Source organism: Macrobrachium nipponense, chromosome 10 (assembly GCF_015104395.2).
Source record: "Macrobrachium nipponense isolate FS-2020 chromosome 10, ASM1510439v2, whole genome shotgun sequence".
NCBI lineage: Eukaryota > Metazoa > Arthropoda > Malacostraca > Decapoda > Palaemonidae > Macrobrachium > Macrobrachium nipponense.
This window is the reverse complement of record NC_087204.1, coordinates 42,261,426-42,273,761: the sequence shown is the minus strand read 5'-3', so window position 1 is coordinate 42,273,761 and position 12,336 is coordinate 42,261,426.

Genomic DNA, 12,336 nt, shown 5'->3' with positions numbered 1-12,336 from the left:
GGCGTCATTTCATTTTTCCTTGAGGCGGGGGGGCGGGGGGGGGGGGCTGTGGGAGAGCGGCTGTAAGGCCCCCCGAGAAAACTTAGAAATATCGTCAAAATAAGAGCAATTTGAAGCCACTTGTATAGGAATTTTTATTCCTTAAAAAATGCTGTACCTCAAATTTTGAGATAATAGATGAAGATGTAAAGGTAATGGAAATTCCTAAACAAATCAAGTTATAAACTGTAGTATTGGTCCTAGAATATCTGCAATTTAACATATTGCATTAAATATAGCTCACTACCTACACAAGGGTCATTCAGGAAAACAAGAAAAGTTGATGTGAACAGAAAGATCTTAAACTTGGGAAAATGTGTAGAGATAATAAGAAGGTTCATCTCAGGAAATTCCAAAACAAACATATGCTTCATATCATGCATTTCAAATATTATCTACTGCATTAGTGGATACCTCCTTGATCTTAATTTTGCAAAATTATTAACCAGTATGGTATATTTAAGATTCTTAACAAGCTCCTTTTCTGAGGCCACGAGAAGCAAGTCATTCAAGCGCTCATTTTTCATAATAGTTCGTAGATACGTTTTCACTAAACTAAGCACTAAAAACATTTGTTCATTGCTGGCGGTAGTTACTGGAGGGGTGATAAGAATTTTGACACTTTTAAGAATTTCTGAGTAGACACATTCTAATGGTTTGAGTTCATCATACAATTCAAACAAAGTCTTAGGCTTTTCATTCTTAGTTAGAAAGTGATTCTTTGCTACAGAAATTTGGGCATTTAGAAGGATTTCATCTATGTGTATATCCTTATAAAACTGTACTATGATAGACGGTTTCTTATAATTTAAAAAGTCATTAGAATTACTGTCAATTGCATTCATCTATGCTATCAGTGGCATATTATGAGTGAATTTATTATCCATATCAAAGAGAAATCTGTCTAATATATCAAAACAGATTCTTCTGAATGATACCTCAGTAGCAAGACTTGTCTTGTCCTCATTCATTCCAATAACTGAATCAGTTAAAAAGTCTTTTAACTTGGATGAGATCTTGTGAATCCTCTTGGGTCTGCTTACTTGATTAGAGTCTTTCAAGTCTGTATCAATCTCATAAGCAGCAGAAAAGATCTTAGCCTTGTCAAAGATATCAGAGAGACAATCATCTCTTCTCAGGATCTGTAGTTCTTCAATAGTAGACTGCACGAGAGAGCAAGTCCCAGACAGCAATAATTCCTTTGCTTGTAGCTGGTCTGACAAGCTGTTGGTAACTTTCAAGACTTGTTCTGCAACATGAAGATTCACTACAAACTTGAAAGACAGCAAGTGTTTGTAGAGTCCACTTGCTTCAGCTGCAGCTTCTGAATTAGAGCTCTCTTCGACTTTGTGAAGCACTGCTAACAAACTTCCGTAACGAAGCTTAACCTTTGCAACTGACCGATAATAGTAAGACCATCTTGTTATAGCAGGTCTTTCTAATGTCAAAACTTGCAAGCCTGCTTTCTGTGCCTCTATGAAAAGTTGGTACCTTGTATTTCTGTTAATTATAAATGTGTACAGTGTGTTAATAACTGAAAAGAAGGATGAGAGACCACTGATATGCTTTACAGTCACCTACTACTACTAAATTAAGCCTGCGGGCGTGGCAATGTATGAACACTGCTTTGGGGGAATTTTTTTCTCGTAGTCGTGCCTGAACGTTACTAAAGCATCCACACATGACACTTGCCCCATCATAGCACTATGCCTTACAGTTTGACCAGATTAAACCAGATTGTTCTATCTCCTTACATATAAAATCAGCTAAACTGATCCCTCTCTACACCTCAAACTTATTCATATGTTTTCGACACTTTGTTTTGTGAACAGCGACCTTATAATGATTATATATATATATATATATATATATATATATATATATATATATATATATATTATATATATATATTTATTTATTTATTTTTTTTTTTCAATCGCTGATTTGGAGGTCCCCCTAGAAAGCATGGAGGAGCGAGCGCCCTTTGCTATCACCCCTCCCCCCACACACACCAAATTACGTCCCTTTACCGTAAGCTCTAAACAGCAAACTAGAGGAGGAAGTAATTTTAAAGATATTCTTGAAATTGATGAGGAAAAAGATATGAAAGTCATCGGAATTTTTCAGTAATAATGAATTTTAAGCCAATATTCGTCAGGAGTGGGTACGTTGTTAACTTTAGAATTAAAGCGTTATTTGATAATGTGAGATCGCAAATACAAAGGACTCCATATCTTGATCAATATGAACCAAATGCTTTGAAATAAAATACTTAATGGGTAATAAAGCAGCCTGTGAATATTTGTTCCTTGAAAATGAAAATATTAATTTTCCTTGATGGCTACGCAAGTGTTTGAAACAAGCTAATGTAGGACGGATTTTTGAAGTTCACAAACTACGACTCACGTAAATGACTGCTGATATTGCTGTTTTTCATAACTCTAAAATAAATGTTTATTTTGGCTAATTACATAGTTGGATAGTTTTAAGTTTGCCAGCCCTTGGTCGAAAGCTTTGCTATTTTGATTATTTGTCTTTACATCCCGTCAAAGTTCGTTATAAAAAAAAAATCCTATGGCAGGGCATACCATATATATATAGAAAAAGATGAATGACAGGCAAAAATAGGACGCCTCCCTCTTCTACTTGATTTAAAGGAACAGCCTCACGCTACTTACATTCTAATTAATCCTATTAATATCTAAAGATAATTACCTGCTTCTACATAGGCTTACTTCAATAGGTACAGCATGTTTCTCAGCTTTTGAGACACCGTCGAGCGACCGATTTCAGTTTTGATTGCACTCCATGTTTTCTCGTAGATGTGCTACGACAACTAGATATTACTGTAATTTCAGATATAGAACACCGATAGTCTCAACGAGATTAAACGCCTCAGAAGAAAATGCAGAAGCTTAAGTCCAAAAACTAATGTGCATCTAAACCCGGAGGAATAAAAGGAAGCGTTGGGCTCGCTGGAAAAGTGTTTATGTGAAACACGGGCTCACAAGACGAGTTGAGCAATAAGTAGTGTATATCAATAACAGGCTATATTATGACAATATGCCGCGTTAGATGAGATTGTTGATGGTAAAGGGGTTCTGCCAAGTTATTACCAAATTAGGTACATAAACAGATTAAAAGAAAGAAACATAATAAAGACCCGAGCGTTTAAAACGATCTAGTATAACCATAATAAATTAGTCGTTATCGATAACTTATCATAATATTGAGTACCAAAATTGGTAATGAAAATTAAATGTATTTTTCAAATAATTCTAGATGAAATTTATCAAACTGAAGTCTTGGCTCCACGTTTCGTCTCTTTTTTTTATTTATTTTTTTTACGAATGCGCAAGTTTACTGGGAATGAAAATCATATTTGCACTTATAACAATGTTTTGCTATAATCTACGTAAAGTAAAAAAAGGTCCATAGAAGAAAGCTTAAAAGTTTCATATATATATATATATATATATATATATATATATATATATATATAATATATATATATATATATATATATACTGACGATACGTCAGCATATAAAAATACTTAGAATGGCTTAAAAACTACAGAGGAAAACGCTTGAACTAAATATGCTTAAAAAGCTATTGAGATAGCTCACAGTTTTACAGTAAAAGGGGTAACAAACAAGGCTAACACAAATACAACTCTAACATGACAAGAACGATCTAGGTATTAATGTTTTGTTGAATTAAGCTAAAAGGTTATTTAATCTATGAATCCACGGTTCATAGAAGAAAATTTGTAGCATTTTAAATTAATTGAATTAAGATAAAAGGTTATTTAATCTATGAATCCACGGTTCATAGAAGAAAATTTGTGCATTTTAAATTAATTGAATTAAGATAAAAGTTATTTAATCTATGAATCCACGGTTCATAGAAGAAAATTTGTACATTTTAAATTAATTGAATTAGATAAAAGGTTATTTAATCTATGAATCCACGGTTCATAGAAGAAAATTTGTTGCATTTTAAATTAATTGAATTAGGCTGAAAGGTTATTTAATCTATGAATCCACGGTTTATAGAAGAAAATTTGAGTTATTTTCAGATTAAAATACAAAATGCTAAAAGAGACAAAAAGTACACACGGTATACCCACCCATATATAGTACTCAAAGAAACTGGTTACGCCACCATCTACGTAGATATCGAGAGTTCTCATCGGGAGTTGGCTTTGTGAGTCATACACCATGTCCGTCCTAAGGAGTGCTATCTAATGAGTTGATTTCTTTGATTTAAAGGCAAAGCCTTCCATAAATATCTGTTGCTCTGAGAATACATATCTAAAGAGCCATGTGACGGCAGTATAGTTAATATTAAGAGAAGGAGTTTCAGAATCCGGAGATTAATTAACATCAGCGGGACCCAATAAACTCCTGGAAGAAGAAAAAATGTTATAACGCATTATTTCTTTTCAGTACAAAGTTTTTATGAAGTAGTAACGACGAAATCCACGGAAACTACAGACCAAGTGAAAGATATTCTTTCTCCCTCCTATCTTCCCATCCTCTTATAACTCCCTCACCCTCACCACCCCACCCCCATCCTCCTCCTTGACCTTGATCCTTTCCTTCCACAGTCCTCCCTCCCCTCGTTCCTCCCTAGGACGTATTGTCATGATTCACAGCTATTGAGGAGTGAGAGATGTGTATTTCTGGTGATAGATAGAAGTTCACTCTCGACGTGGTTCGGAAGTCACGTAAAGCCGTTGGTCCCGTTGCTGAATAACCACTGGTTCCATGCAACGTAAAAACACCATACAAACAAAATGATTCACAGCTGATAATTAGTTTACTTGTTAAAAAAAATTTTTCTCATGTATTTTTTTCTTTACGGATTAGTGCAGTATCTTAGGTATAGGATCTACCCAGTGCTTAATACTGAATTTAAACGTGTGAGGATAAGGAGTCCTTTATGTGGAAACTAGAAAAGATTCTTGTGCTGACATCACTTTTAAAGCGCTAGAGCAATTTCGCTTTTGCCTTCTTGGAGAGGGACACTATACTCTGTTTTTTTTTTTCCATCTCTCCATCCGCCTGTGGTGTTTGTGCATGGCAACATTGCGTTCCGGGCTTTAAATAATATCCTATTTCGAATATTAACGGTGTAATTCCCATACAGTAAATTATTAAAACACTTTTCAGTTGCAAATGTACACCCATAAATCCTTTTATTACCTAAAACTTATGCATAGCGTAACTATTTAAAGCCCGGGACGCAGTGTTACCATGCGAAAACACCACAGGCGGATGGACAGATGGAAAAAACAGACTATAGTTATTTATTCATTTTTTCCTTTCATTTCCAATACCCAGTTTACCCTTTGCGACACTAAACTGTATAGTATGACTGTCCTCCCTTGAAAGCTAAGTATCATATCACTTTCTCTTCTTTGGGGTGACACCGTGGCAAACTATTATTTTTTTCTCTCAGTTTAAGTACAATTCCTAGCCTTAGTGGTCTATCTCTCTTGTGCGGGCTGTCTCATTTTGTAAGGCGTCAGGGCCACATTTCACTTTTGCCTTCTTCAGGAGACAATTCTGTTGCAGATTAATATTTCTTTTCACTTTCAATAACCCTTTGTGCTCCCCTGGCTGAGGTGCAAGAGAAAATTCGTCCTTGGTTTGCCTGGTGCCAGTAATGGTCGTCTTTTTTTTCTTTTTCATCAGGTTCGTCGGGCAGGCCCCTTATATTGATAAACTACAGTTTACAGATGTTTTTTTTGTCGAATGAGTACTTCTTCCATTTCATCACTGTTCTGAATTGATGTCTTTCATTTCCTCACCAAGTTTTCGCAACCTGGATTCTTTTTCCATAAAACCCGTTATGAAATAATCTTTTCGTCATTATGGTGAATGTCTACCCCGGTGATACAAAGCGCCATCATCCAAAAACGTTTTAAAGGAACTACACAGGAAGGATTTTTTTCTTTTTATCTCTGCACGACACTCCGTTTCCGTTCGAATGTCAGCCACTATTTCCTTTCTAAGTTGAAAAATATGCAAGTCATGAAGAGTCCGGGCGAGGGACTAGCTTATAATTTCATGAAAAGTAAAATATTTCCATTTTACTATTTATGCACTTCCACAGATCCGCTTCCAATAAATAAAAAAATTCATTCACGCCATTAAATGCTGCATCCGTCTTTCTTTCTGATACCAAATCATAACTTTCAATTGCATGTGAGCTTCGTTAGGTGAAATGCAGGTGGATAAGACTATCTAACTCGTATTTATAACAAGGGATCACTGATAACGAAAGTTGGTCGTAACTGCGTTGTCACTAATTTCCCCTCCCATTAACGTATACAGACTTTCCCATAATTACACATCTAGTTAGAAACACTGTTGATAAGCTTTCCTTGAATAAACGAGTACGTAGAAGTCCGGAGCGTAATAGTCACAAAGCTGTAACAAAAATAAAATTAGGAAGAAAGTATCACTCTTAAAAGAACGATATACGTAGATGGTATATCTGTTATTTATTGTAGGAAATTCTAGCTTGCATACTTATGACAAAGAGGGCAAACATATTCTTGAAAAGTTAAAAAGCAAACTTAAGTCCCTCTTTGTCTCACGTTTTCTGTTAGCGTGTTTATATAAGATTCTGACTAAAAATTAGTCGATTTAGATTTTACATTTAACGATGAATAAAATTGTAATACTAATGTCGTCTTGCTTTCAGTCTGAGAGTTAATTGTCCGCAGGAAAGGGTAGTCGTCGAGAGAGAGAGAGAGAGAGAGAGAGAGAGAGAGAGAGAGAGAGAGAGAGAGAGAGAGAGAGACTTTTGGTGAAGGGTAAGCCGATAGTGTGGAACTGTAAGTGGATTACTGGTACAGTGCATAAATCCATGGTTTTTTAATTCTTTAATCTATTATTATTATTATTATTATTATTATTATATTGTCTATCACAGTCCTCCAATTCGACTGGGTGGTATTTATAGTGTGGGGTCCCGGGTTGCATCCTGCCTCCTTTGGAGTCTATCACTTTTCTTACTATGTGCACTGTTTCTAGCAGCATACTCTTCTGCATGAGTCCTGGAGCTACTTCAGCCTCTAGTTTTTCCAGATTCCTTTTCAGGGATCTTGGGATCGTGCCTAGTGTCCCTATGATTATGGGTACAATTTCCATTGGCATATCCTATATACCACTTATTTCTATTTTCAGGTCTTAATATTTATCCATTTTTTCCCTTTCTTTCTCTTCAACTCTGGTGTCCCATGGTATTGCATTATTATTATTATTATTATTATTATTATTATTATTATTACTAGCAAACTTACCCATCTACGATGGGTGATAAGATACGGGTGCAGAAGTGAAAAATTTATTTGTACTATTTGTTCAGCAATATTAAAATAAGGGCAATTACACGAATAGTCTCTCTCTCTCTCTCTCTCGTAATGTAATTCAAGGGACGATCACTGAACGCAGAGAAATTCTTATTCATTGTTGTTTCCCCTCTTTTAATGATATTCTCTCTCTCTCTCTCTCTCTCTCTCTCTCTCTCTCTCTCTCAAAGCAAGTGAAGGGACGATCAATGAACGTAAAGAAGTTCGTATTCATTATTGTTTACCCTCTTTTAATGATTCTCTCTCTCTCTCTCTCTCAATGTAAGTCAAGTAACGAAGACGGTAAAGGGATTATTGGATTACTTAGCTCTCAAATCACAAATTATCTCCTCTCTCTTTCTCTCTCTCATTTTTCGATAGCAAGATAAAATGATAAAATTGTAGTGCATTAATGTCATTAAATGGCTCTCTCTCTCTCTCTCTTGTCGGTGACTTTCATTTAATGGAACAGGGATCTTGATTGGTTCATTTCTTTGTCAATTACTTTGCACGGTGATACGAATAATAAAGTATCTTTCTTTTCATTATGTTACTGCAAAGACGCAACTTGTATGTCAGTGCGTTATGGCTACTGATAAATGCTCTTATGATCCTGTGTCTTCCAAAAAAGAGTAGAAAGTAGGAACTTGTCAGTTTCCTTTATATTAAATGTCCATTGGCAGGAATCAAAAAATTCGAAGCAACATTAACCGGGCAGTACTTCTTTCAACGTTATTTTGTGGCACTGGCAGTCCTGATGGATTTAAGTTATTCAAAAAATCTTGCGGATATTGATGATAATTTTCATCTTCTATTGTGTCCGAGCTGAAATATTCGCAACTTTCTCCGGGTAAGTTGTACAGAAATTATGTATGAAAAATCGTAAAGTAACTAAGTCTATGGGAATAACCAGCCTCGTTTCACGGCCAGAAACAGCTCCGTTTCAGGGAATCCCTTCTCACCCCCACCCTCTACAAAGGAGGGGGGTAGGTTGGATGAAACCCCATTACAAACCATCTTAGGGGTCCCCACCATAACCCTGCCAAGTTTCATGCCCATATGACCAGCCGTTTGGCCATGATCGAATGACAGACAGACAGACATTACGCCCATTATAGTATGATTTGGGAAAAACTTCCCTGTCACGAGAGTTCATAAAATGTTCTAAAGGGTCCACAGTAATATAATAGTATAAAAGTCCGCATAAAACTTTATAAAAATCTTTACAAAAGCTTTCGAACCCTTCTATGGGTTCATATTCAGTCCAAATGCATTAGGATTGAAGATGAACCCAGAGAAGGGTTCGAAAGCTTATGCAAAGTTTTTAATTTTTTTTAACAAAGTTTTACACGAACTTTTAACTATTATATTACTGTGGACCCTTTAGAAGATTGTTATCAATATTATTTACATTTAAATCTAAAATGATTTCAACTCATGAAACGAACATCCTCAGAACAAGAAGTTCATGTAATAGAAAACATAAAAAATAAAGAAAATTCACATCTTGGATACAATGTATACACGAAAAGGTTTTATATCAATGTGGCTGTGGTACTCTGGCGATATCTGTGAAACGATGAAGAAAGAGAGAAAAAAAATCGCTTGCGTCTGATTTTCATTATTCTTTGCGGCTCTATTATTCCTATGTGAACCAACAAAAACATTTCAGCAAATTCTTCGAGGATTATACAGTGATCTATAACATGATGGCCCTCCTGTTAGGGGCTACAGATCGTAAGCATCCTCAAAGAATAGCCCCACCACTTGGGGAGAGGGTAAGGCTTCCTAGGGAAGGCAAGTTTGTACCGAGGGGAGTTCGAAGGATTCGAACGAACGCCCCCCCCCCACCCCCCCCACCCCCCCCCCCCCCCCCGCAAAAAAAAAAAATCTGGAAGTCCATATTTTCTGTGGGTATCCTTTTCATTGAACTGTATTTACAAAGTAATAAATAATAATAATTTATTTTGTTAAGTCAAAGTATATAACAACAGATAAAGTAGTATGCGTGTTATTGTTAACATAATAAATGAATCGATCAATAAAACTGAAGAAATATTCTCGAATTTCAGTGCAAACTTTCAACATTGTAAGCAGAATTCTGTTAACCAAAGTCAGTACTTTGAATAACATCTAATCGGGTAAAAAGGCATAAACCGTATACCCAATTTTTCTTCTTAATGTAACTAAAATAACATTTTCAAGTATTTCATCTTGTATATACCTATATATGCAATGACATTAGAAGAAAAGGTCCAGTTTTGGGAAAAGCGACCCCTCCTTCATCATGGGTACGGCCCTGGAAGGGATCTCTAAGGTTGGGGGGGGGGGGGTGGGGGGGGGGGGGGGGGGGGGCTTTGGTATCCCACCAGGAAGGTCCTCCTCTGAGACTGCAGCTCCAACAGGGAGACAAGGCTCTTGCTAGGCAGGGAATCATTTCCATAGGGGTGCGGCCAAGATTTCCTAGGGAAGGGATCCCTCCCCGCATGATATCTTCCCAGAAAGGGCCGGAAAAACGTCGGAAGGGAAGCCATTTTCTGGCGCTTCCTTCCCAATAGGGTTCCTGCTATGCCAGGAATCATTCTAGTAGGAGGGCCTCACCATATGGGTGGAGGCCAAGATTTCCCGGCTAAGACATACCTTGAGGAGGGTCTCTAGCCCCATCCCGAAGAGATTACTTTGCAGGGGACGCCAGTACGGAAGTCTTCCTTCAACTAGTAATTCCTTTCGTCCACCATTCCTACTGACCAACATTTGCCATCATAGGCTTTCTCCTGCTAGGACACTTTCAGGTTTAATGCATGTCACAGTGTGTGAATCGTGGATGAGTATGTTGTATATGCACATACTTCCATACAAATATTCAATTTTCCATCCCCCTAGCTTTCATTCGCCCATATCGTGTGTGCTGGTATGAGAATGCACGTGTGTTCGAGAGTGCATCTGTATCTGTATACGTTTTTAAATAGCCACCATGACCTTATAATTACAAGCATTCACTGAAATATTTGTCCTGTTACAACTGGAGTGCCAATCTCTTATTATTATCACGATAAACGCAGTAAAATTTGCCAATGGCCTCTGATATGAGCATGAAAATTATACCCTGAAGAGAGCCTGGCGAGCCAAGTTAATGCCTATTAAACTGTTTTTGATTAGGCGTGTTCCATTTACACTGATGATTTAATGGTGCTCCATCACATAAAGCACAGCACGTTATTCCTGATAACACTTTCACAGAGTGGCATTATCGTCCACTTAAGCAACACATCAACGATCCACCTCAGTATTCGACTTCCACAACAAGCTCTCTTAAGTGTAATTGGGAAATTTATGATCAGGTTCATTAATGCTTGGTAGGGACTTCCCACAGAGACAAAGATCGCTAAAAGGCACTGTGAGAAATTTGTTTCACTCAGTGGGAAGATTGAAGGAATATACACTACAAAATTACGAGGGTAATTCCTTCCACTGAGTGTTCTTTGGTAATAAAGTAAATTGAATGAAACGGTCTGTTAAGTGCAAAATTCTTCCGTGCGCATAACGTGTATTCAGACTTGTGTCAGAAAATCAAAAGGATTAATAATTGCTTTGTAAGTTTAAGTAGGCTAGTTAAAATCAGGTAAGAGTAATTTAGGTAAGTGCAATTAATCTAAGGAGTACTATGAATAAATCAAACCAAGGCCATAAGACTCCCAGGGCAATTCAGTTTGGTCCTGGAATTCAATTAAGTTTCGACCCGGTTAAAGTAAAATTAAGGTAAACTAATCACAAATAGTAATGCTAAGTAAACAGATAGACCTAATTTGACTAAATTTTCTACTACGCCCGAGTAATTATATAAACCCATGCAAAATTGTTCAATCTGAGTCTATGCATAATTAATTCTCACAAACTCCAATATTACAACGGCCTAACTACGTAAAAGGGCTAAAAATTTAGTTAAGGTAAAGAAAACAGTGCATTACGTCTTAAATAAGCTAGTTAAACGTTAATTGACGAAACCGCTTCCTAACGAACGACCGTTGACTCAAATCAGCCGTCCAATCATGAGGGTCTAGCCTTTGTGGAATTTTCTATATCGACCTACCTTTAAGTTAGCCTAGTTTGTACACACATCTTAATTAGCTCCTAAACTGAAAACAAATCCTATCTAGTTAGTCAGCAAAACCAGCGACCTCTAATTATATTCGTAGAAATAATGGGTACGATTTATTCTACTTACCGACACTATCCGGCGACAGATTAGAATGAATGGCCGTTTCAAATTTTGGTTGCAAATAAGGATTCGGATAGGATAATGGTTCGGATAGGCACAAATAGGAAAGATCATACAAACCAATTATTTTAAGGGTTATTAATTTCTACAACCCTACACTACGTAAATTAAACTCAAGACGAAGTTGACGAAACAAGTTGTCGTCAGTCTACCATGCTGTCTGTTTGAACAAGGCCTAAAAAACCCGCGCTCGGCCTATAGCTACCAAAAAAAAAAAAAAGCCTATGTCAGGTCAATGGTTCTTATCACTCCCTTAATCAATCAAATAATTTCTTAACTAATTTGAAGGGACAGTTAAATCTATTTATTAAATCTATCAAATATTTTAAATGCTACGTAAAAATTAATCAGAGTATTCAAAGTATAATATGAAAATTTCTGCAGAGCTTATACTAAAGAAAATGGGGTATAGTTATTTGTAGCTCTTAGCAGTGATTTTGTTAAAGTTAGAAAAATAATATGTACAATATAAATTTACAACAGGCACCGTCGCGCGGTTAAGTGCTCAAAGGTTATTAATTTTGTGAAAAGGAATTTAGGAGCAGCCAAAGGAAATCTTAGGGTTGGTCAAAATAAATGTAGCAATTTCTGAAAAGAACTTAGGGTTTGTCAGATGGAATTTAAGACTGAATTGAAATTAGGTGTATACCAAA